This window comes from Manacus candei, unplaced genomic scaffold, assembly GCF_025592945.1.
Source record: "Manacus candei isolate 608988 ecotype Guabito, Panama unplaced genomic scaffold, ASM2559294v1 h1tg000023l, whole genome shotgun sequence".
Taxonomy (NCBI): domain Eukaryota; kingdom Metazoa; phylum Chordata; class Aves; order Passeriformes; family Pipridae; genus Manacus; species Manacus candei.
The window spans coordinates 14,899,610-14,925,779 of record NW_026138071.1 but is presented as its reverse complement, the minus strand read 5'-3'; the positions used below and the strand labels follow the sequence as shown (position 1 = coordinate 14,925,779).

The 26,170-nt window shown below is 36.3% G+C and overlaps 1 protein-coding gene across 3 annotated transcripts in view; it reads right to left on the bottom strand.

The window, feature by feature from the left end:
* Positions 1–26,170, bottom strand: part of OSBPL6 (oxysterol binding protein like 6) — a 97,175-nt gene that overhangs the window by 55,258 nt on the left and 15,747 nt on the right. The gene's annotated exons all lie outside the window — the stretch shown is intronic.

Sequence of the window (26,170 nt, the reverse complement as noted above, 5' to 3'; positions counted from 1 at the left end):
GATGTTTCCTCTCACTTCACCCAAACACTTAATTTCCACACAAGAACTGAAAAATAGATACTTAGAGCAGCACAGAGGATACTTGTGTCAATAAACAAACACTATCTGTCAAGCCCTATCAAAATGCTGCAAGTACATCATGACAGTTCAGGAATGGAGTTACACTTCTCCATGTTTAACAGATAACTGTGATCTTGCTTCAGCTGACTGATATTGTGTCTGATCTTCCATTAACCTTGGATAAAATTGTTCCCTGAATGAGATACTAGCTTCAGGCAGACGACATATCTTCTCCACTGCCCTCTCTCTAATTTTGAAATAGTGCCCTTCCAGATACACTGTGATGACAGCACATCACAGGTCAGCACTGCTAGCTGTAGATGGAACACCATGTTAAATGAAATCAGGACAAAAATACATTAACTAACACTCAGACATGACTACAAAGCTCAAGAAATTATGATATATTGGAGGCAGAGCTCTAGCTTCTCCAGTCACAAAAGATATCCATGCAAGAATATCATCCTGAACCCAGATACTCAGAGGCAGCTAAATAAAAAATTTCATTGTGCCTTACAGCCACCAGCTTCTGAATACTGTACCCTAAGAAACACCCATGCTGCAGCCCAGATCTGTGATGACTCATAAGTAACAGAGACCTTTTCTGCTTGCTTTACTATAGGAAAGTGGAATGACTTCACTCCATTAGTTATCAGTACTTTTGCAAGTATGAATCTCATTCATATCTTATGAATGAGCTTCTATCTCCATCAAGGAGCCTCCCATAGAATTACAGATCCCACATAAGATCAACAGAGTTCACACAGCATCCAGTGACATGACTGGGAGGACATGGCTGTTCCAACAGCTGCACGACACATTTGTTTCAGAACTTCAGAAAGAAAACAATGAAGCTGCATCCAAAGAAAGGCTTTTCCTTCTATCCTAGAATATTAGGGACTATTGTTCCAGTTTAGCAGCATTTTCATATCCTACAAATGCATCAGGGAAATTTTGGTCAGAGAGGTGTACCAACAGGGTATCTTAAGGTCTCTTCCCAAATCTTTGTTCGCGAATACTAGCCATGATGATCTTAAGGTCTGTGTAATTTACATATAAATAAAAAATGAAATTACAAAAATTAGAACAAAAATATTACAATCATGGTTCGCAAAGCTGTGCAGCACAGCTGAGTTATTTAATAGCAAATCTGCAGTCACTTTCAGCTATGAGGTCACTGAATTCTTTTTAGCACAATAGCCTTTAGGCAAATGAAAACCAAGCCCTTTTTAAAACATCTGATCTTCACTCAGTTGATTCATGTGGAAAAATTTATATTTAGTAATGGCACAGAAGGACAGTGATCTGGCACTTCAAGTGTGTTTTGAAGGCTCTCAAGAAACCCTGTAAGCACAACAAAAAAAATATATAATGCAAATTAGCAAGAGCTGGCATTGAGCTCTTTATGGTTCTTACACATTGGATTTGGATTTTCTTCCATATTGCTGAGAGTCTATCTTCCAATTTTGGCTTAAAATTTAGGCAAGAGATTTTTTTACAGCATGCTGGTAGGAATAAATCTACTGAAACTGACATAAAGAGACACCAGTCTCTGTGTAGCTCTGATTGAAGCAAACAATTAGAAATCTAATATTTTGGCCAACGAATTGAATTTACCTAAATGAAACCAAATGTTTTTGAAACATTTTTCATAGGCTTTTTCCATCACTCATTGGTAATTTTGCTATTGACTCTAGTGGGAACAGGAACAAGCCACGTATTATGGTAGTATATTTCTACAAAATAACAGAAAATCTAAAAACACGTTCAAAAACCATGACACTGGGTTTTGGGGAGTGGGGATGACCCCCTAGTAATTATACATTTTTTCTGATAGTGTTTCCTAACAAGGATCAAAACATCTGTCTCATTGTATGAGGCCAATTTTATTATTCCTTTACTTTACAGCAAATATGTCTTCAACTAGGAAGTATTTTAATCAATTTCATCAGAAATCAATTGGAAAAAAAATAATGACATAAACAAGGGTAACAGTATTGGCTGTTGGTTATTAATTGCTGTGTGTCCAAGTATCATTGACCTGTAGGCTGCATTTTGCACACACCAACTAAATTCCTTCATGAACTGCTCAAAACCACCTGTCAGTTTATGACCATAAGTTAATTCAGCACATTAAATGTGACCAGGCATTGACTAGCTTGAAAGTTGCTTTGCCATGAGTTCCCAAGGCAGGAAATATATTCATTGCTTCTAGCGTATGAGAAGAGACAGACTTCCTAAAATGCAAAAACCAGACACTGCAGGAAGACTTCAGTCATCAGAAGTATGACTTGCCCAGCTAGGAGTTTTGTATTCATCTTTTTATACCAGCATCTCAACTATTTTGCATTTAAAATACTACTTTTAATTTAGTAATAATTTACTGGTTCTTCAGTACACTCTAAGTTATTTATTTTTTTATTGAAGGCGATGCATATAGAAAAGTAAAATGCTCTACCCAAAGTCATGCAGAGAGTGAGTCTTGTAAGCAGAACATGCAGTGAGGTCTTTTAACTCTGATCCGTAAGCAAAAAAATCGTGTGCCATGATTGTAACATCCTCCAGATGAGATAAACTTCTATATCTAATTCTATTCATGAAGAAATACAAAATTACTTTACAGAAACTAAAATAAGAAATTATTTAAGAAATACACTAAAGATGCTTTACTGTACAGTTAAGAAATTGTTTATGCTTTATTAAATATCTAGTATTGCATTTCTTCTACAAAGGAGAACTATTTCACCACTTCTTGCAGTTTACCACTACTTTATTTATTTTTTAAGCTAGCCTTGGAATTCAAGATGGTGTTTTCTCAATTACATTTCTGTGCCGGATCTCAATTGTTACAGTTTGTCTGAGTGTGGGGGAAAAAGCTAGGGATTCCTAATTCCTTATTCTTTCTCTACTTCAACATCAGAATTGAATATTTTTTACCATACAGTTATTTTTTCCTCATTTATTCTCTGTTCATTAGTGTTGTGGTTTGGTGCTTTTTCCCTCCAATACGTGGTGTCTTAAATCAAGTATTCAAAAGATAATTAAAAAAATCCATTCCTTTCCATCCTCAAAGGTTACTCTCTCTTTCTGCCTAAATAAATAAAGGAAAATGATACATTTTATTTTTCATAGAGGAAACCACTGATTTTTACACTAGAGATATTATGCTTATCCATAGTCCTGCTGTCTATCATATGAAAGAAAATTATTCCAGATACATCAAAATAAATGACCAATCCATTACCAAGATGTAGTGTGATTACTTTTTATATCAATGTTACACTAAACAGCTTGAAAGACAAGGAAGCATTGAGAGCTAATTATTGATTTCTCATCACCTCTTACACCAGCTTACAATATGTTTGATTCAACATCTCTTAAAAGTATTTCCTGGAATTCTGTGGATTGGACTGTCCAGCAGTATCAAAATACTGAAGTAGACACTGAATCTCCATATAAAAATTCAGTACTCTGTATTTTCTTCAATGAACAAACTACATTCTATCTGAAGTTGTGCAGATTGTCATTATTTGAAATTTCATTTTAATATTGAGTATTTTTATGTTATTTGCTAAAATAAAATAAAAAAAAAAGGGTGTGTAGAGGAATGGAATCGAAAAAGGCTATTTTTATTGGGGTGAAAAAAAAGTTAGGTGGTTTAAAAGGTGTGAGATAGAAACACAAGGAATGAAATGAGACAATACACCAGGGACCAAACTGGGCAAAGACTTAGGAAACACAAACTGTATAAACTGCACAAAATAAATAGGTGACACAGAGGAGAAAAGCGGCCTGTGGAAATGAATATTAGCAATATCAAAGGTAGGAATATTGTGGCTATTGCACTTTACAAGCCTCTACTGTATGGTGAGTCCACTGACGCTGATTAGGGAATCTCTGTTCTCTCCCAAAATCTGAATGTTCCACCAAGCCTGGGCAACTGCACCAACTGCAGTATGGTTTGTGAAAAAGCTTTTAGCAGAAATGACAAAAATGTACAAATGCATGAGCTGCGTAAATCCAGAGTTATAAATAAATGCATGTCACATAAAAGATAAATTAAAGTTCTCAATGGGCAACTCTAAATGAAGTCTGTATTCAAATAACAGACTTCTGTGATAAATGTTATGTTGTTTCTCACTCTGATTGAGTCTTTTCTGCAAGAGTGCCCAGAATGCTTTATAGAGTGTTTAATATCTTGCGTGGTATTGAAGTAATTTGAGAAGACAATTTAGGGAGCAGAGACGAATCTTTCAACAGAAATGAAACAAAAATATGCAAGTGCCACTGGCATTATTTCAAGGAAAATATTCAAACTGATCAGTCAATATGGAGTTGCTTTTCACTTGGGAGAGAAGAGGTTTTCTGTGATGTACAACACAGTCATTCAATATTTGAGTACTCAGTGAAGGCAAACCTTTGCTCTCATATCATGAGGAATATGTAACTGCCTCTTCCCCCCTTTACTGCTGACCTTCCATGCAGGAAAATCATAACCATGCTTTTGTTACAGTACATGAATGTTTCCAACATAAAAATATGATGGAAATAAAACTTCTCAATGTGGTAGCAATGTTGTGATTTAATAGATCACTCACGGGAAATAAGTAATTTGTTGTTTGTTTTTCTTTTTTAACAAAAAAGCAAATCATTCCCTTTACAGACACTATCTGAGAATCAGCCACATCATTTTAGTAAAGCAACAACTTCTTAAGAAAAGATTTTAATCAATTCACTTTAAAACCTGTTTTATTTGCAGGTTTTTATTTGCATAAAATTCTGACCAGCGAATTTTAAATCCTAGATAGCAAAACAACACTCAGTTAAAGGGAGCCACTGATGATTTATTTTCAGGTCCAATATATATAAGAAGGAGTAAATGAGGTGCTACAGGAAAACTGGGAAATCTAGCTAGCACTAAATGGTTTTTAAGGTAGAAGATATTGGAATTCGTATGACTGTGTAACTATTGCTCCTTTCAGGTATTCTAAAAGCTGCATACTGAAGGTCTGGATAACAAATGTACATTTCTAATTGCAGGCATTCATAACAACATTGGCATTTACAAACTCTCAGTCTGATATTATATACAGCAATACACACAGTGCCTACATATTGCTACAAATATTCTTTACCTCATATTCAAAAGGATCTAGATCCTGACTGTAGGTAGGAAACGAGTCCAGTCCAGCATTACCCTGGAGAGTAGCTTTGATACAGACCAAAGTGCTGCACTTGGTCAGTGCAATTTGCAATTTCCATGATCATAGAATCATAGAATGATTTAGGCTTAAGATCATGTCTAAAGACCTTTATCCCCATGCAATGCTACAGGCTTGGAAATAAGTGTCTGGAAAGCTGTCTGGAAAGGACGCAGGGGTGCTGGTCAACAGTGGGTTGAACATGAGCCAGCGTGTGCCTGGGTGGCCAAGAAGGCCAGTGGCATCCTGGTTTGGATCAGAAACAGTGTGGGCAGCAGGATCAGGGCACAGATTGATCTGCAGTACTCAGCACTGGTGAAGCTACACCTTGAATCCTGTGTTCAGTTTTGGGCCCCTCACCACAGCAAGGAGTCCCCAGGGAAGTGGTGGAGTCACCATCCCTACAGGTATTTAAAAGACATGTAGCTGTAGCATTTGGTGACATGGTTTTGTGGTGAACTTGGAAGTATTAATCTGTGGTTGCACTCTATGATCTTAAAGGCCTTTTCCAAATATAAAGATTCTGCGGTCATGGAAATGGCAAACTGTGCTGGCCAAGTGCACCATGATGATGATGTGCCTGAGATCATGGTGTTAATCAGTGGTGCCTCTGCTGCAAGGTGATCAAGGCACACACTCAGCCTTTCTCCTGCAGTCACTTCACTGCTCAGCTTCAGACAAACTCTGAGATCTCGTGTTTGCTTACAAGACCTACTGTGTGGTTAGATGTGGGCACTCATCTCCTTCACCTCATCCATTACTGTTTGCTCATTTAGCTACATATAACTAGAAATACACAGTAGCAATGCAACCACTAAACTCAACTGATAAAAAACCCAACAGCTAGCTATTTTATCTTATTTCATAAGATGACAGACAAAAGCAGTACTTATCCATTTTACACATGCAGTTTCCTGCAAAATCTTTCAGGAATAAATAGTTAATTGGCTAAGACACAACGTTTATGTCAATAAAAGCAAATTCTAAACCTGTATCACTATTCTTAATTAGGATACCACTTCTCCTTGACTGATTGATATTCAATAACACAGCAAAAGTAATGGAATAAAAAAGCCTCATATTTCATAGAGGTCATATTTTACACCCCTGCATTTGACAACCTCCCATAACAAGCATTTGTTGGAAGAATTATCAAGGAAATTAAAATTAATTAACATAGTGTTTCCCAAAACAGTGACTAAGTTTATTAAATGCAATGGTTTTAAAAGTCCTTAGGCTTTGTTTTGGTGGGTTTGGTTTTGTGGTTTTGGGCTTGGTGGGTGTTTTTTTCAAGGGGAGGGGGTGTAGGGGAGAGAATCTTGTGGGTTTTTTGTTTTTAAGGTCTACTGTACATAATCTCTTCATTTTAAACAGCATATTCCACAGAAGATTGCAGTATCAGCAAACATCGAGACACTTTTACTCTCATGTCATCCTTAAGAGAATGTAGTGCCTCCCAACAATTTACAGCTGGTATGATTTCTTTAAAGCTAACTTGTAATTTTTTTTTCTGGGCAGCTAGTCCAAGTACATCTCAATAATATAAAATATAAAAATTTCATTAAGAAAAAATACTTGCATGGGGATGTAACTCTGTAAAATACACAGACTTTATGAAATAGATGTATGAGGTCAAAAAACAGTCAGAATCAGACAAGAATAGGACAGTACAACATCTGCCTTTTCTATTTTCTGCTTGCCTACATGAATAAGCAGAGTTTTCTGCCCTTCTAGAAGCCCTGAAGCATACATGGTAATTAGTGGAGTTCCAGTATGTCAAAACCTCCAGTTTAGATGACAATTTCAAAATAAACCCTCAACTCATTTGCAGTCTCTGAGGATTGCCTCAATAACTGAATTGACCCTAGGATTTTCATTAGGAAATCTTTGTTGTTCCATGTTCCTCAGGCTATCACAGTAATAGAATACTATTGATTTGTATGGCATGGATATTTTTTGCATACGACCGAGGCAGAATATCAATCTGTGTCATATGCATTTGTAATAGACTGCTGTGAGCAGAGGGTTAAACAGATTCACAAATTTATAAACACAAACATGCAATATATACCAGTTAAACATTAAGCAGGAAAAAGTAACAGGTGGACATTAAAAGCCTTTCTAGACTAATCTAAATCCAAGTCACCTTTAAAAAAAAAAAAAACAAAGAAAAAAAAGCAATACATGCTATTACATCCCTCAGGCACTTTTTAAAACTAAAAACCTTGCTGGGGAATTTTTGTTTCCACCCAAACCTTTTCAGAGAATCACATTTTTAAATTTTAAAATAAATAAATTAATAAATAAATAAATGCAAAAAATTTTAATCAAAACTCAGGAAGTGCTTTAAAGAATAAAAAATTTTCATGTATCCTGCTTTTTGGGGGGGAAAAACCCTCACAATTTTCAAAAAGCTCCTTAAAAGAAAAGCAAAACACATTTTTTTCCTTATTTTTAGCAATTAGTTTTTTCTTTACCACTGGGCAACCTGGACAAAAGAAAAATAGATTACAACTCTAAAGACTCTTAAAATGCTTTTTAATTAAAGTCTCAACTGAACAGTGATGTAAAGCAATGAAATTAATTTCCCTTCTAAAAGAGCTACAAAATGTTGTCACAAAAATGGTACTAATCCTCCAGAGCACAGGAGCCTAAAAGCTTCTTGTGACCCTTGAAATCCATGTCTAGCTGCATTTTACTGCCCTCCATTTATTAAGCTACCTCTTGTTTCTCTGCATGTTTTATTTCCACTACCACACAAACGTTACACTTTTGCTGTGTTTCAAACTTACCAAGTAAAATTTTGATTCAGAGTAAATTAAGAAATGTCTATCTATTGATCTTGAATTCCGAACATTATCATCAAATGCTTGCAGGAAGGGTGTCAAAAAAAATCAGTGCTGTCTCAATACAAACATAATGTGTTTATGGGAACAAATACAAGACTGGAACTGATTGAGTTTGATCAGATCACGGAGAACTGAGAGGGGAGACACAAAACTGGCATATTAGTCAGAGCTTCCACCACCCTGATTTTTGGGGTGCTAAATGGAAGGTCACATCCAGGAACAAAAATCAGAATGGAATTTTATTCTTAGAGGCAATTAGCTTGACAAACAATAAGAGGATCACAGCTGCACAGGATAATATAGTTAATGGCTTATATATAATCTGGGAAATACTGAGAAGAAATAGGGAGGCTGTATTGCCTCTGTGACTGCTACTAAATCACTGTGTCCAGTTCTGCTGTCAACATTTCAAAGACATTCACAAATGGGTTCAAGAAAGAACCATAAGCATGACGACAACATTGAAAAACATCACTACTAATAAAAGATTTACAGAGGTCAACCTATTTAGTTTGTCAAATAGAAGATTGGAGTGTCACTGGATGAGAATCTATAGCCCACTACAGAGGTGGAAGGAATTTATTGTCAGAATTCTTCTGAAAGATATACCAAAATCTAATGGGGAAAAAAAAGGAGATAAATATATGCAGGTTAGAAATAAGGCACAGATTTATAATGTTGAAGAGGTATGAGAAGACATTTTCATATTCGGACTGGAATTTTTAAGGTTTTGGGATGGGTTTTTATATATCCCAAAGCTCAGTCATCCCTGCTGATTAGGAAGCAGGAATTCATCCAGGGCAGTCCAGTGACGTATTCCATAGGAAGAGTTCAGGTTCCACCATAATGCAGCCTCTCCCTCCCACAGTTCCTTCTCACAATTGAAACCAACCAACCAAGAAAAAAAAGAACAAATCAATATATAAAAGGAGAGATAAAATGAGGTTTTTTTTCTTAATTCTATCTCTGGTGCACCCCATTAATCTCTCCACCCGAGATTCCACAATTTTGTCACTAGGCATTTATTAAGTCTGATCTTTTGTATGAGAGAATGTTAAATGTTCTTGAAATCTAAAGCAATCTATATTCTGATCACTGTTAATATTTTTTTCCTTATTGCTTTAAATAAATCTGACACATATGTTTATAACCTAACTTTCCATGAAGAGCAGGAGCACTTCATAAAGTCTTTTTTTAATCGCATTACTACATGAATTTCTTTGCGCTTCACTCAGTGATCATTTCATTAGAAAGACAAAAAAGAAAAATCGACAATTATTGTTCATGTCAAAAAAAAACCCTAAAAAATGTCTTGAGCACTTGACAAATACATTAGGAATCACAGGCATGCCTGAAAAGACCATGAGATGGCAGAATCACTTTTGAAGTTCCTGCAAAGTCTAACACACACTGACTAAAATTAAACTGAGCATAAAAATGGGCAGTTGCTCAAAAGTAGTTTCATGACATAACAAATCAGTGACAAAAAAACCCCACAACAACAAAAAAATCTCTTTTCTCTTAATACGCAATGGTTATCTCTTGACTCTTATTCCATAAGGGAAACACATAATGTTTCCTATCATTACAACTAAGCACTAGGTCCTGCACACTTCAATAGCTAGACATGCTTAGTTCTTCCTACTTTTGAAATACTAATGAATCAACATTCAGCTTCACTGACAAAAAACATGATGTACTCCAAAGTAACATTCATTTGTACTAGAAGGAACTCTCTACTTACAACACTACCAATAATTTCAGCTGAAATTACACCACACTAAATTGTCTCTGCCTGTGCACAAAGCATGATCCAATATGAGGACAGCAATGCCCCAAGGCAACTTGTAGAGAAAAAACTATCTGAGTAGTCCTAGAATATTCTCATCATTGAAAAGCTGCATGTTTTCCATCAGCCATTGATTTCCAAAACATATTATAGACAGAAAACTACTCCTAATAAGTATTGATAAACATACATAAACAGAGTATAAAGCCATAAGAGAATACTGGAGTCATCTAGCATAAAAAGGACAAAAGGAATTTTCCAGCTTAGTTCCTGTTTGAAATAAATCATATACCATAGTAAATCGTCCAACCCTGAGTGCAAAAGCACTCAGTGGTGTAAACCGACTACAAATCCTAATAAGTTCTTGAAAAAATTAATTTTCCTGAATTACTAAGAATGTGCATGCTATTTCTCCTTTGAATATGTCTAACCTCAATCTTAGCCAAGAATTCTTGTTAAACCTTTGCCTACTACACAGAAGAGCTCTCTTCAAATGCAAAATTTGCTAGTGCACAAATACACTATATTTACAGGACTTTAGGCATCTAACATCAGTTTTCACAGCTTTCTCAAATATTTTTAATGAGTTTGATGAAGTTTAGAGAAGAATTGGCATAATTAAAGAATTGACAAACATTTTATAGATGCACAGAGAGGCCTGTATTTAGTTAATTAAGAGGAGGGCTGAATCGTTGCTTGAGCAAAATGGTAAGGTAAGTTCCTAGTTCCCACAGCAGTGTACTTGTTTATATACTCTAGAGTTCAACATGATGCTTAATCACACTGCACACAGTAGCAGACATGCTGTGTTTCAACAGTATACTGGTTAGAAGCATGTATGAGCAATTATTCCAATCACAGATGAATTTCACAATAGCAAATCACTTGTATATTCATAATAACCCACATTACACTCTTCCATCAGACTTATGCAAAACTGGCTCAAGTTATGCAGGGCATACAAAAACCTCTGGTCACAATTAGCAGTTATATACCCATAAATTAGCAAACATGTCAACTGGCAAACAACCATTCTTCTCTCTAACATCAAATGTTGCTATTCTCTTTGAGCATTATTCTACTTACACTTCCCCATAATTTGGGACATACATTTAGTACCTTTTGGTGTCTTACAGAAAGCACCCAGGTTAGTAATGCCCAGCTGAGAACCTTCTTTCATCTGTCTAAAACCAACTTGTCTTTTAACACCTCAGTAAATGACAATCATTATTGCATGACCTGCTGGATTAGCATCACTTGCAAGACATGAAGTTTGTTTTTCTCTACTTGACACACAATAAACCACAATATGTACAAGGGAAGCCCAGAATAAGACTGAGACACTCAGAGCTATGCAGTCTGGAAATACAGTGTATCAAGCTCAGTCAATCAATTGAGAAAGGGGTTAATTTTTCACAGGTTGGAGAAGAGGATTATTCTGTGCAAGTGACCAACATTCACATCCACCAGCCTCATAAGAGCCTCATGCTTGTGAGATAGCTGGTGCTTAAGAACACTTCTATCACCCAAGTGCCATATAAATAACCTGTGATAACCAGCACAGAAGGTATGTAGGGATAACAGAGCAGTAGAAGCACAAACATCTTCATTTTTACTACAAATTTTTTCCCCTCACTGTTCTTATCTTGCATCAATCCAGATTCCCACAATTACTCTGTCTTCTGCAAGGCAAACCCATTCCCATCAAAGCTCAACCTCTCTGTCACCACTCCAGTATTTTTCATTCTTCCTCTCCCTTATCCTTCAATCACAAAGTACAGACCACCTCCCTACCAACCCAGTTACTCCTTTATATTTCATGACAGTGTCAGGTCCCCTTTCCTTTTTCTTTGTTCATGTCTTCTTATAGATTGCACACAATCATGGTCCTTTGACTTTATCTTTCCTTTTCTAAGCCAAGACCTATAGATGCCCCACTTTTTTTTGGTGTTTTTTTTTTTTTTTTGGTCACAGAGCACAGCCTAGAAGGTCAGCTCGCACCAAAAATATTCTTTAGAAACAACTTAAAACATATTATTTGCAAAAAAATGCTCTCCATGGGAGAGGCCATGGCTGCAGATTCTAATCATAAGAAAAAAACTAAGAGAACCCACAACTAGAATTTAAAGACCAAATGGCTACACCTTGCCACTTTGCAATAAACAGGCCTTTCTCTCTAAGGCTGAGATACGAGGAAGTTTTTCTTCAGCTTGATCTGAACAACAAATGAGTGGCATAACAGCAAGCAAAGGAAGTCCTATTTCAAGACTACTAAACCTGTGGTATACTATCATTGATATGAACTAAAAGTTTTTTAAAGTCCTCTGATTATTTGAGGTGAATTTAAAACTTTAGAAATGTTACCTCACATAAAACAATAAATTGTTCTTCTATCTGTGAATGCCACAATCACATACTTTACATTTGTAGATGTAAACGTCATCAGAGAGAAACCTTTCAGAGAGCTGCTCAGAGGATCAGTGAGGTAGACTAAATGCAAAAACTGTAGCAAGCTCTGACACATCACAGAACTTGGAAGGTGAAAAATTGAGGTTTATTTTAAGGTGAGAGAGAAAACAAATTGATAATACTGGGGAAGACAAAAAGAATTGTTTCCTTCTTCTCCTGAACAAGCACAAGTGCCCAGAGTTGGTCAGCTGCTAATAAAGTATAGGCAGCCAAATGTGAGGTTCAATTATGAAAGCAACACTCAAGCATTTTGCTGTCTGGTATGCATTAACGTCAAAGCGAATAGCAAACACTGCAACTGAAAAGAACAGCCAAAAGGCAAATCCAGCATCTGGCCTGTCCTGGCCAAAGGCAGTGACTCAGCTACAGTCATAGGGCATAACAAGAGATGGATGTAAAATCTAGTAGTCAATAGAATTGCTACTCTAGCACAGAAAACTGATGAAGTCAACTAATACAGCTGAAAGAGGGCTCTTCTGCAGGCTTGACCATCTCCACACCAGTCAGCTGGACAGGGTGAATCATAAGAACCAAGTGATGGATTTTCATGAATAGTGACATTGCTTAACTCATAAAGGAAATACAAGATATCTTTCTCTAATACATTCAGTTAAAAGTAAAATCAATTAAGGATGAATTTAGACTTAAGGTCTGCCTGAATTCAAATAATTGAAAACCTCAGGTCACCTAAAATAACTTCTTGCCCTCTGATGTTTATGAGCATCAATGACATAACAGAACACCTTGACTTTTCAACTTGTTTTGTGCTTCCTGTTTTAGAAGAGAGCTGATATTCACATGTCGAGGAGGTCTAAAAAGTCACACAATATACCAATGAACTACCTGAGTTTTTTACTAACTCAGAAAATGTGACCTTTCATGCAGGTGAGCTAACACAAGATTGACCAAGAGTACCTATACTACAGTGAAAACCTAAATCTTTTGCAGTTTCAGCTCATGGAAAGATCCTCAGGGCAGGAACAAAAACAGAGCAAGAAAACATAAAAAAAGCTGGAACAGTTTCTGCCTTCTGCTACTGCAACTATTCAAAAGTATGCTTTTTTGGACTGTTGTAATGAAAGTAGTATAATCTTTTTAGCAACAAAAAGGTAATAGTAGTGAATAGTTATATTATAAATTATAGAAATTGTGACTGCTGGAACACAGTTCATGACTAATTTCTCATAATGCAGTTTTTATGCACACACTTCTTACAGGGAAACAATGCACTAAAATACTTTAGAAATCTTTGAATATTTTATTAAAGTCAAAAGTTGAAGTGAAACATTTATTCGCTTCTCTTCTGTAGTTTGATTGATTATTAACTTACAGCCTTCTCCTTTGTATGGTAATTAGATCACACAAAAAAAAATGAGCATTTCAGTGGAAGCAGTTTCCACAAACAACCACACTGCCCTGAACAGAGGCAATTCTTCCACCCCCATGTCCTGGCTGACACCATTGGTCCCAGATATGGTGCAAGCGTTGGTATTGTTTCATCTCTGTGTGTAAATTCTATGTATAGCCCATAAAACAATTTTCTATCAATCTTTCACTTACTGTATCATTTATCATACCTGAAATAAAAATACAGAAATCAGAATAGCAAAATGATTCCTATGTACTTTTAACTCAATTAAATCTAACCAAAATACAATTGTTTTCCATCTAGGAATGAGTAGCACAACCAAATCAGGAGCTGCTCCAAGTCTCTTAAAGTTTATTCTACTCAGTCTCCAAATCCCAGAGGGACTGGAGAATTAAGTACAAGTATCAGATGTTAACAGGGATTGTCACATCCTCACTTGCTTAGGCTATCCCTGTGTCTGATGGCAATCCTGCACCTGTGTTTTCTGCACGGTATCATATAAGTTATAATGAGGGTATGAAGTATTCACCAGTCTGGTCAGACCAGCAATTCTAAATTCAAATTCTGTCCAATCTAGATTTAGTAAGCTAAGAACTATAAATCAGACCTTTGCATTAAGAGCAGTGACAACTGCAAACCAAGCTGCAACTGCAGATGCAATGAAGTCAGTATGACTTCGCAGTATTTTAACCTTCCTTAGTCATACCTGAGATTTGGGGCAGTCCACTCAAGAGGAGATCGGCTGCTTCTTTTGTGATGGGTTTGTAGTGAAAAGATACACTGAGAAGTACTTCAGAGGTACAAAATTTTTAAATACTGGAAAAAGCATCAAAGAAAATTATTGAATTAGCATGCACCTACCGTCGGATGCAATGCTTGCTCTGGTGTATACACAGGGTAGTTTGTACAACGGCAACCAAAGACATGGCTGTAAAAGTGCCAAGTGCTCTCAGCACAGCGCCAGGCAGGTTGCAGCATTCTGACTTAAAAAAAAAACAAGATCTAATAGAATATGGCTCTAAGAGTTCTCAAGTTTGCAGTAACCCTTCAGAAGCTTTTGCAATCCAAAAGAGCTAATAGGACCATATAAGGCAGTGGCTTCCTAGCAGTAATGTGCATTTTCAGTTCGTGTTTAAATAGAGACAGAAATGGAGGAAAAAGAAAACAAAAAAACCCAACCAACCAACCAAAAAAAAATAATCCCAAAACCCCAAACCCACATAATGTTCTACTACCCTACAGCAACTGTCAAAAAAAGTCGCTACAAAAATGTCCTCCTGTGTGTCTATCCAGTGCTGGCAAAAATCTGATTTCAAAATGACCAGTTATGTCACTGGTATTTGTGCTTTCAATGCAATAAAATCCCACTAGCTATCTTTTCCAGTACACAAAGAGGCTGCATCACACATATCTCGCTCTTCCTCTGGTAGCTCTGCCTCAACCCTCTCCTTAAGTTTCACAGCTGGTAATGCAAGAGCATTGCACTCCACATTCATCCCTTGCTTTCTAGGAGTACTGCCTGCTACAGTTGTTTAATTTACTTTCCACTACCTAACCAGTCTGCACTAGAAGGCTGCACATACGACAACTGAACTACCATAGATACATATGTTGTGCTACAGCATTTATTAATTATAATACAAGAGTTACATTAATATATATAATAGGTCTCAATAGAAAAAAAACTGGCTCTTAAGTATGACCAATTAAAGGTTAAGAAACTGTGCAACTAGTACATTCCAAGAATAAAACTGACCAATAAATCCAAACATCTCAGAGATTATTTATCCTTGAAAGGCAAGGCCTTTGTAGGAACTTTCTACCTCAAAACTGTATCTACAAATTTACAGTTCCAAGATGGTTTACTTTGAAGGAGTAGGAAGAAGAAATGTGGGATATAAACTGTAGACAGATCCCTTGTATCTGCATGTTTTCTTGAATAACTGCATCACATTTCAGATGGGTATTTCCCTGACATACTATATCCATAGATTAGAGATGATGGTGCTAATTGACCGTTTATAAATACAGTCTGCCTGCTGCAGCACTGAGATGTAAAAACAGAGTGTACATCAGAGCTCTCCACAAGGCAACACTGAAGTGAGAAAGATTTTGTCAGTGTTTGGTAAATCATAGCTGGATATGGTTTTGCTGTGGCCTAGAAAGGTCTTTTTAGAACTATTTTTGCCTGCTTTTTAAGTGTTGTTCTTTACACTAGAAAACCATTAACAGACTGTGTTTGTCAACGTGATCTGTAAAAAACTGGTTTTTTCTCACATTCCACAATAAAATGCTGCCCTGCTTGAAATGCTGTTTGTGGCACAAGGCGCTAAGCTGAGTTCTGCCTCCAGCCTCCAGAGAACAGCTCAGCAGGAGCCAACTCCCAAACCTATTTTTATAAAGAGGACAAGCCTGCTTTTCCAGATCATATTTTCACATAGGGGTTTAAATAAAAATCCTGTTTCATTATTTATAATGGTCATTTCTAACTTGTCATAATGAATCCAAGATGGAAGTTATAGAAAACTAAAGAGCTTTTATATTAATTAAGTAATTATATGTTGTGGTTATTTGCTTAAACAACCAATTTCAGTCTGAAGTAGCTACCCTCAGGAACCCGTGGTAGCTGAGTGCCAATACCACAATATTTGCCATACACTGTATTAATCCACATGCCAAAAATAATCAAAGGCTAAGGATGTCACAGAGACCACAGGAATATTCATTTTACCTGCTAATGGTATCAGTTTCTTTAATCACATCCATTAGATTTAAAGAGAACTTTAAAAAAAAGGCACAGCAAGAAGATAGAGAGCTGCAGCTATGTAAGTGCATGTTTATGCTAATGAACTGCTGTATGAAAAGGAATCTGATGGAAGTTTTCAGCGTTCATAAACATTTTGGGTCAGAGAGCCTTCCAACATATACAGAAATTCAAATCCAACACTATCAAGGATAGTAGACACTTGAGGAAAGGCAATTTATGATCAAAGCCAGCAATACCCATAGGATCGACATTGGGTTGAAGCCTCCTTTACAGTTTCAGCATAGCAAAACTGATGATGAAGTGCTGACAGGACAGATCATATTCTTGAGATGCTACTTCTAACACAGTCATCTTTCTACACTGAGGAGGAAGCAACTAAAACATAAAGCAGTGGCAAATAGAAATAAAAGCTCCTAGAATTATTAGGGTTGTGCTTCTTAGAATGTTTGGTGGGGGTTTTTTTGTTCCTTCTGAGATGAGGAAATGACGCGTTCAGCTTGAGGGGAGACAAAAATCTAAATAAAAATATTATCCAGCAACTTTAACATAAGACTGCAATATTTGCAACTGCAGGACAATTCAGCAGAGAAGATAGTAAGACAAGGATGTATTATAAACTATTTATACATATTCTTTGAAATTTGATCCAGCCAAATACAATGATTAACCCAGCCTATCCTCTAAATGGGTAAGTTTCATATCAAAGCACAAGTGAGAGAAACACCAAGTACAATATTCCTAGTTTTCCTTTTTCTGTGCCTGTGTAGTAAATATTCAGCTACCTCCCTTGACTTTAAAACATTAAGTAAAAACAAGTAACTACTACATATATAGAAGTCTGATATTGTTTCATTTTATTAAAATGTTTGCATGTTTTCTCAAACCACTATGAAGCTATATAAGTTTGTCCATCACAAATACATATTTTCTTCTCTTCCTGTCTCCTCCTCTATCTCCTGTCGCTCTGTGGCCTTCACCAAACTAGAGTGGCACTTCAGTAAGTCCCTTTTCAAAGGGAAAAACTGCTGATTTTTGAATGGCTTGGGACGACTGGCAAGACCAATAATAGTGAACGTAGAACATAACTCTAATTTGCACAAAAAGGACTCAACAATGGCACTGATATTGGCAGGTTTTTATGTAAGTCATTGTAACAGTATCAATGACAAGTAGTAAGGCCATTTTCTGTGACTTCTACATTAAAGAGACCACAAGGACTTCGCTTTTTTATGGTCTATGCTTCCAAGTAAAAGAGTTGTCACTTCTTCCCCTACCAGTGCCTTTATATATTTATGTGGCAAACATCTCCTCACTATCCCAAGTGAAGTAAACTGAAAGCTAACAGTTCAAAGAATTTAGCATAAAAGAGAAGTCTACCATATATTCCACTTCATTAAGTGAACTACTGTTGACAGTAGCTTTCATTAATTAGAGATTGATTTTCAAGGGTTTTTCTTTATGACTTCATCCACTAGACAAATAAAAGACTACAAAATGGAGATGCTAGGGAATTTCATATCCAGATTCCCAACATTCCCTATTTTTATTCTGTCCTGACTGTCATTCTCATTTCAAATCTTGGGTTTCTTTATAGATTGATTTTTTTTTTCTTTCTCTGAGTCAGAAATGACTCATCACCTAACTTATGATGAAATATTCCAACGATGGTACATTCAATCAAGTGGAACAGAGCCAAAGTCTTGAGGCACCATTTCCTTGAAGCATCTTCCAAATAGAAATATATCATCTGTTCCAGATAGGCATAAGTTACTACTGTTTCCTTTAAAGCCTCTAATCGTGACTTTACTGCATAAAATAAAGGAAGGGGCAAAATCGCTACAATGTTGAATCTGAAAAATAATGCAAGACAAAAAGAATTGCAATAAAAGCTCCAATTCCTTATTCTATCCTGAACACAATGCACTACAGCAAACAGCAATTTTAAAACAAATCTATCATTCTTTACTGTGAAGAAGCTTGGTTATAATGGTATTTTCTAGATAGTCCACAACTATTCATCAGTTCAGCTCTCTTGGATCTAACTGCTGTGTACGTTGTAGAGCATAGTCTCTATTTAGCCATCATATATATGGACCTGCTTGGACAACCTGATATGAGAAGTGGTATTTAAAACACCTGTCATTTGACTATCAGGGAGACTAGTCTCTCTTTCTTCCAATTGCTTGGGAACTATAAAATGCAATGGCCACTTCCAGTAGTGAAACTGAGGAATTCAATGCAGCATATTAGAAAGCGAAGAAAAGGGGAAGGTAGTCATTAGGTCAGCACTCATCATCTTCAAAACATTCACTGCAATTAAATAATTAACTCAGAGTTCCCCTAAAAAAAAAAAATCCACCACCAAAACCAAACCACATCCCAAGATATTAACTACTACTCCAAGAGAAACAAATACTGCATGCAATTACATTTCTCTCTGTTGATATAATTACTAAATATGGGAGCTAATTAAGATGTAAAACCACAGTGACATTCTAGAACTAAAAAACAGGACAGAAGCAAGTAACACCTACATCTTGCAGTATTTTCCCTACAGACCTGTATCTAATGGTATGCTAATAGTGTAAGAAGGTTGAGCTAGCTCTCTTTGAACTGTTTTTTCAATGTAATAAGGGTAGCAGTTTATGGATCTGCAAATATCCAAACAGCCCTTATCTAGCACTTGAAGAAAACGATAGAATACCATGCCAGGAAGAAAAAAAAAGAAAAAAAAAAAGTCCTTTCAATATTTTTTTTTATGCTTGGAAAGAAAAGTAAGAATCAGAAATCAGGGGAATCTGGGATGTTTTACAAAAGTTCCTAAATTTGTATGGTTTAGCGTGCTTCCATACCAGCATAAACCCAAGATTCATCATTTTATTTATAAAAGGAATCTTAGTAATTTCCTATTCGACTAGGCTGGCACACCCATGTACAAATACCAGAGCTGTGATTCAAAACTCGGGAACAGTCAGAACCCTCTGGGTCACGTTTTAAAAGCAAGCTGACAGCAATCAAATCTCACTCTTAACTAACACCAGTTAGTGGTCTACCATGTCAAAAAAGGTGCTGGTGTTACTGACACAACTAATGAAAGCTTTCCCATCACAAAAGCCATTGGGACTACTGCCACTCAGCTTTGCCTGAAAGCCCCTGGAAAGAAGCCATAGCTAAGGAACACTGTGTTTGCATTATCCTCCCTCCTGAAGATAGTTAAGACAGAAGAGCATTTATGACTCACTGCCTATGCTCCACACTGCAGATACCAGGGATACTCTGCAGTGTCCTAGGCTCTACAGTCACACAGAAAAACCCAGAGTTGTAGTCACAGTGACCCTAACTATTCTAATTTGGAACATTTTATTCATGCTGAAATGTTTTAGACTTTGACTATTTGCCTATCTGGTGGGCTGAGAGGCCACAAAAGCCAATTATTACAGAAATACTTTTGCTCTAATATTCAGTTTTTAATTCTGTAATATGAAAAACTGCACCCTAATTAAGATGATTTAATAAATGCTTAAAAACAGAAGTGTTGACAAAACTTCAGAAAAAGTGAAAAACACCACCACACACATATTGGGACACACTGTCTTTCTGAACTACAGACCAAGGCTGCAGTATGTATGGAGCTATAGGAATGAGGGAATAAACTAGCACCATCAGAAATGCCAGCACTTCCTGACCACCTACAAGCATCACCAGACAATTACTATGTAACTACTATTTCTGTGCATGCCAACTGTTATCACAGAACTTTAGATTCATTATCTAAGATGCATATTTCACACATGAGACAAAGAAGCAGAGAGGAATCCTGGATGCTTTGCATTCCTCAGAGATACACAACTCTAGTATATCTTGGTGTACAATATCACCTCAGAAAACCGCAACAAAAAAAAAACCAAAACCAAAACACTGTCTATGTATTGGTACAGTCAGTTCAAAGATATTACACATATACATATTTGTTACCAAAGGAGGTTCATTGATATCAACATTGTCATTTAACAGGTCTCATTTCTTACTCCAGGAGATACAGAAAAAAGACACAAATCCTTACTGTGATGTATCACTTTAAAAAACAGACTGGTTCCTAAGGAACATATCATATATAAGAGCAAACCCACCAAAGAGAAAATAGTGCTGTGAAGTACTTATTCATTGGAAGAAGCTGACACACTTATGAAGATTGAAACTGCTGCAAAGCTGCCACAAAGCTGCAGATGCTGCTTGCATTGCCTTTCTTGAACCAGAAAAGCCACTATTAGAGCCAGGACAAACAGAGCACATAATGATCAAATACATCATCTTTACACCTGCAATGCTACAAACCAAGTCTTTGAAGCCACACGGGAGATAAGGGTGTGACAGATCCAAGCTAAGGTAAAATACAAATCACTTAAAGAGCACCTTCACACTTGCCACAGAAAAATCATGACAGAAAAAAAAAGTCAAAATTATGTACCAATTGCTGTATTGCTAGTTCTTCAGGAAAGCATTTTAGTCATAACTATTCCTGTACCAGAATGGAAAACTGAGTATTTCAAATATCATAAAAAATGGTTCTATCTTAGTATAGATAATCAAATTACTGTTTCTCAACAGCTCGTAGCATGCTCACATCCACTGCACAACTTTATTGCATTATTCAGTCATTTGTTATGCAGAATTCAGAAAGGAAGGAAAGGTGAATGGCACGTGAGTGTGAGTATAAACTCTGCTGGGGACATATCAATGCTTCCAAGTCACTGGGGTACCTCAAGATAGAGTGGAGATAGGTTTGCTTTCTCAGTAGTGTAATTCATGTTTTTATCTCTGTTATTTTGATACAACAGGACTCACAACGCTGGGCATATTTCTGACTTCTGGCCACACAGATGCTTTTACAGACGTGTGGGAATTATTGCCCACTGCAGAACTGCAAGTGATGTGATTCAATAACTTGGGTGGTTTTGTTGTCCACAAAGTCGAATTTGTTACCCAGTGTGCAACAAGCCAATAATTACACACTTGAGAGAGACACTGATAATTTATTTCAGAGTTGTGCAAGCCTGGGTGCTCAGTGGTATTCCACAAATCAGCACATCAACTATCAAAACTTTTTAGTATTTATACATTTTAGCAAACAAAGGAATTCGTGTTCATTTGCTACAAGTTACATAGTTCTCTTATTAATTAGTCTTCTGTTGGTTAATGATTCTCTCACTTCTCATGCTAATTAGTCTGCGTGCTTAGTCTTTCTATTCCTTTGAGTCAGTGGGTTCCTTGGGACCGTGAGTCAGTAGTTGCGAACTCCTCCTCTTGGAATCAGCTGTCACCCAGTTGGAGCTGATTTCAGTACAACTGTGGTTTCTTCCTTATCTTTGGAGTTCCAACAGATGTCCCTGTGGCCCATAAATTCTACGTTCTGTGTGTCCACTATCAGTGAGCATCCTTCTTCTCAATCTTTGTTAACCTCCCTCTAGGCCTGAGATCACTGAAGCATGACAAGCCCTAAAGGCTAACGAGGCAATTCTACCAACAAGTCATTCATCTTTCTAACACCTGGACATCACTTAGAGCTTGTTAGCTGCTATATGTTTCATGGATTAAATCTCCCTTCTTGCTGTTTAGGTATGAAAGTATACAAAGATCAAACACCAAAGAACATCCTTTCTTAGGAAAATTTTACATATTCCACATTTCGCAACAGTTTCTTCTGCTTCTGTCTTGTAATGTTTCTAAATAGAATTGGTATAAACAAAGAGTAGAATTACTGCAGATAGTATGGTGCAGATCAATTAGATTGTTGCAGGAATTACAAGTGGAGGTTTTTCTATTGTATCATGTAGTAGACTAAGTAAGACAACTATCATCTCTTCCTATCATTTAAAAGTTCCCCAATGCACATAAAAGTGCAGTTCTGTTCTGAAAGTAGCCTGTAAAAAATGGTATGTTCCTTGACTGGTTGCAAATAAAAAACCCCTCATTATGTAGTGATTAAAAAAAAAATAAATTGTACCAATCCTAGAAGTATTGTATCCTAGAATCCTTGTATCTTGAACTGTACTGCACATAAAAACTCTGCAACCAGAACTCAGTTAGCACCTTTCAGTTATGACGTGCATTCCATCTTATTTTGTTCTGTATCTGTACTACATCTGCCACAGTAACAAAGTTTTCAGAAATAACAGGAATATATCAGTGAAGTCAAGAGATGATTCATTACCAGTGACCATATATCTCCGAAGGATTGAGTAAGATGGGGGAGGTTGACTGTAATCTGACTTTAACATCACAGTGACTCACCAATCCACTTGACTTGCATATGACAAGGCACTCCAGCATGGGAATACAAGCAAATAAATAAATAAAGCAGCCCAGAAAGTCCCTTCCCAATCATGTTAATGGCAGACATATAGAAAATGTATCAGGAATTCTACTTTTATCTAAGAAAAATAATAATACATAGAGATCTCCTGGGAAATATGGGATCAGAAGAATAGAAAGTAAGATTACACAGGCTGCATGTAGAGGAGATAAATGGAAGGGAAAAAAAAGAGTTCTACAATAACAGAATGGTCATTTGCTTTTTTATAAGGAGATTATCATGAATGTATTGTTTAAAACAAGAAATTCTAGGTACGGTAGTTAGAATTTACTGAACAACCTATGAAATAAAAAGCTTTGCAACATATGAAGTAACCAATTTTTGTATTAAACAGTAAATAAACTCTTTTCTTAAATATATATATTTTAGTCAATAGACAGAAATTATGAATCTGTATATTCACATACCATAAAACAGATCTTGACTCCAGGGTAGAAAGGAAAAAACCCAAAACCGTTCAGTAGAATTTATTCTATTCCCTAAATGTTAGGGAAATTACACTAGGTCTCCCTGCTTATTATTTATAACATTTATAAAAAGATACAAAGAATTTTATCTATTTAACTACACTTTAGAAATGTGCTGTGCTTCATCCAAATGAATAAATAAAAATCTCTATTTATATAAACAGAGATGCTTTATCCCGAGGACAGCACACCCAAACACAGTACTTTCATTTTACTTAGAGATGAGTCAATTTTGTTTTTTTTAACTAGGTGAATCCTAAAATTAACCTCCTAAATTCTCACCTTGCCTTCAAAACATCAGGCAGTAATATGAAGAGATGTTAGTCAGGTTAAAATATAAACAGGATGTGAACAGAAGTGGGTGCCATGAAATTAGAAAATAAATTCATGTCAACTATTAAGCCACCCAGAGAATGGAGATGAGTTTTGCTGTAGCTGGCATTAGAGCTCTGTAACTTATAAGCCAGTGCACCTGATTTCTAAACCCAATTCCACATGCACAAGTCTGCCGTAGTCACTGTGAGCGCTGGCAGTAGCAGCTACATTAAAAGCAGCTGACAGAGTACTAGAGTGACCAGCAAAAATTAGATTCAATATATTAGAACACACATCAATATAACAGATTTTGTTGATCCCATCAAACCACACTACTGAGGAGAAAAAAAAAAAAAAAAAACAAAAACAAACAGACACATCCTTAAAGATTATATCATCCATAATGAAATTACATAGCAGAAAAGCTGTTAAAGGAGAACACAAACTTCTGGACTAGCAAGGAATACCCTTCTGTACAAATTAAAGAAAGTAGCACCCAAGTAGCAGAATAAACTAACTCTTAAGGAGATTTCAGGTAGTTAAAATCCAAATACATACACACAGCCCTTTCAGGAAAAACACTGAAAGAAGATACTTCATAGAATTATAGAGTGGTTTGGGTTGGAAGGGACCTTAAAAATCATCTACTTTTGATATTCGTTATTTCCTATTTAGTTTGTTGTTGCTATTTTCTTCTCGTGGCTTAGCTTTTATTTCAAAAGATTTCCATATAATTCTTTACAGTCTAAAAAAAATAGTCACAGTCTAAACCTCTGAATTGTTCTGAATTCTTTACAAAGCTCAAATGCTCTGAACAGATGGAATGAATACTTCCTACAGTACATGAGCTATCCAAGAATTCACAGGCTATATGTGTATAAAACAAGGAAAATTAGGTGGGTTAACAGCAGGAAAGTAGCTACAGCATCCCACTATGGATGTAGAGATGTTGAGTGTGAGCCCTTTGTCTGGATGGGTGCCAAGGCCTCCCCACAGTTATCCTAGCTGTAAATAGGTAGGATAGCTTCATTCAAGCTGAGAAGAAAAAAGGCAGACAGATGTGATACTAGCCATATTGCTCCCCTGTGTGCTGTTGGCTGCAAAATACAAGTGGGCCTTAAACCACGAGATCGATAAGGCACCTGCATTCAGAAGGGATCTTCGGTAGGTTTTGTATTAGGGAAACCTACCCAAGTATCAAAGCATCAATAAGTCTGTTGATTTCTTTATAATTAAAAATAAAATTAAAAAAAATTTAAAAAGCCTGTATTACAGATTTTTCAAGACAAATCTCATTAATAAATACAGTTCATACAGTTTTAATGTAAGAGCTATTAGATGCTAAAAAAAATATTTCCCATTTTTACCCCTTTATACTGCTCTTCCAGCATTGCCCATGTTTTCTCCCTTTTTCCTTTTCTAAGTGGTTTTATTATGTTTAAATGCTTCTTCCATATTGACAATCTTGTCTGTTGGATTTTTTCCATTGCTTTGTTCCTCTACCCAAAATGCAGAGCGTCCCCACTTCTCTTTCCCATAGGATTCCTTTCCTTATTCATGCTGCCTTTTTTTTTTCTCTACTCCTCTGTTTACTCTGTGTCTTTGCTTCAGCAGAAAAGAGTCCAAGCAAAGATAAAAAACACATGGGAAGCAACAACATTCCTTCGCTTCTCCACTGTTTTGTGCATGGAAGCATGCCATTTGTGAGGGAACAGAAACAGAAATCCCTGTGGCATTTGACAAGGATGTTATGTTGCTCGGGCAACCATTCCTAATTGCCTTTTGGGATGCTGAGCAAACAAGATGGATTTTTTTCTGCTGGTCTGTATGAAGGTCACAGTAGCACAGGGGCAGTGAACACAGGTTACTGCTACAACAAGTGAGGCACCGAAAAAATATACATCAGGCAGCCCTGTATGCAATAACATGTCAACCACACATAAAACCCAATATATGCTGCAATTAAAGTCATGTAAGATACAACTGTACATAAGTTGTCATACAAGACTACAACAACTACTATGCCAGAGACAGTGTGATTCTAGACTCATGCTGAAAGTAAATCTCAATGTTTCTCCTGGCCTGAAAAATTAAATATATAAAAAAAGCTATTTATAACTTATATATATATGTACATGTAACAGTATCCTATAAGAAACAGATTGTCAACAGCACTTTGGCAAGGCACTATTAACATCCTTTAAAGACTGGGATGAAAAATTTTCATAAAATAAATGTCTGCTGAAACAAATAAATGCAGAAGCTTTAAGAGCAAGTTACTTCCTCAGAGTTCCTCCAGAGGGTTCATCTCAGTATATGAATATTTTGCATCTCAAAAGAAACACACCATATGCTGGGATGGCTTTTTTTAACTAGGAAACTCTGCCTTATATTTTTGGAACAAGCAAGTTTTTCCTTGGGTATATTTATTGACATGTTTCATAAACCTCAAATCCTTAACTGAAAAAAGAACCTACTTTGGTTGTATGAAAAGTAGCTTTTTTTTTTTTA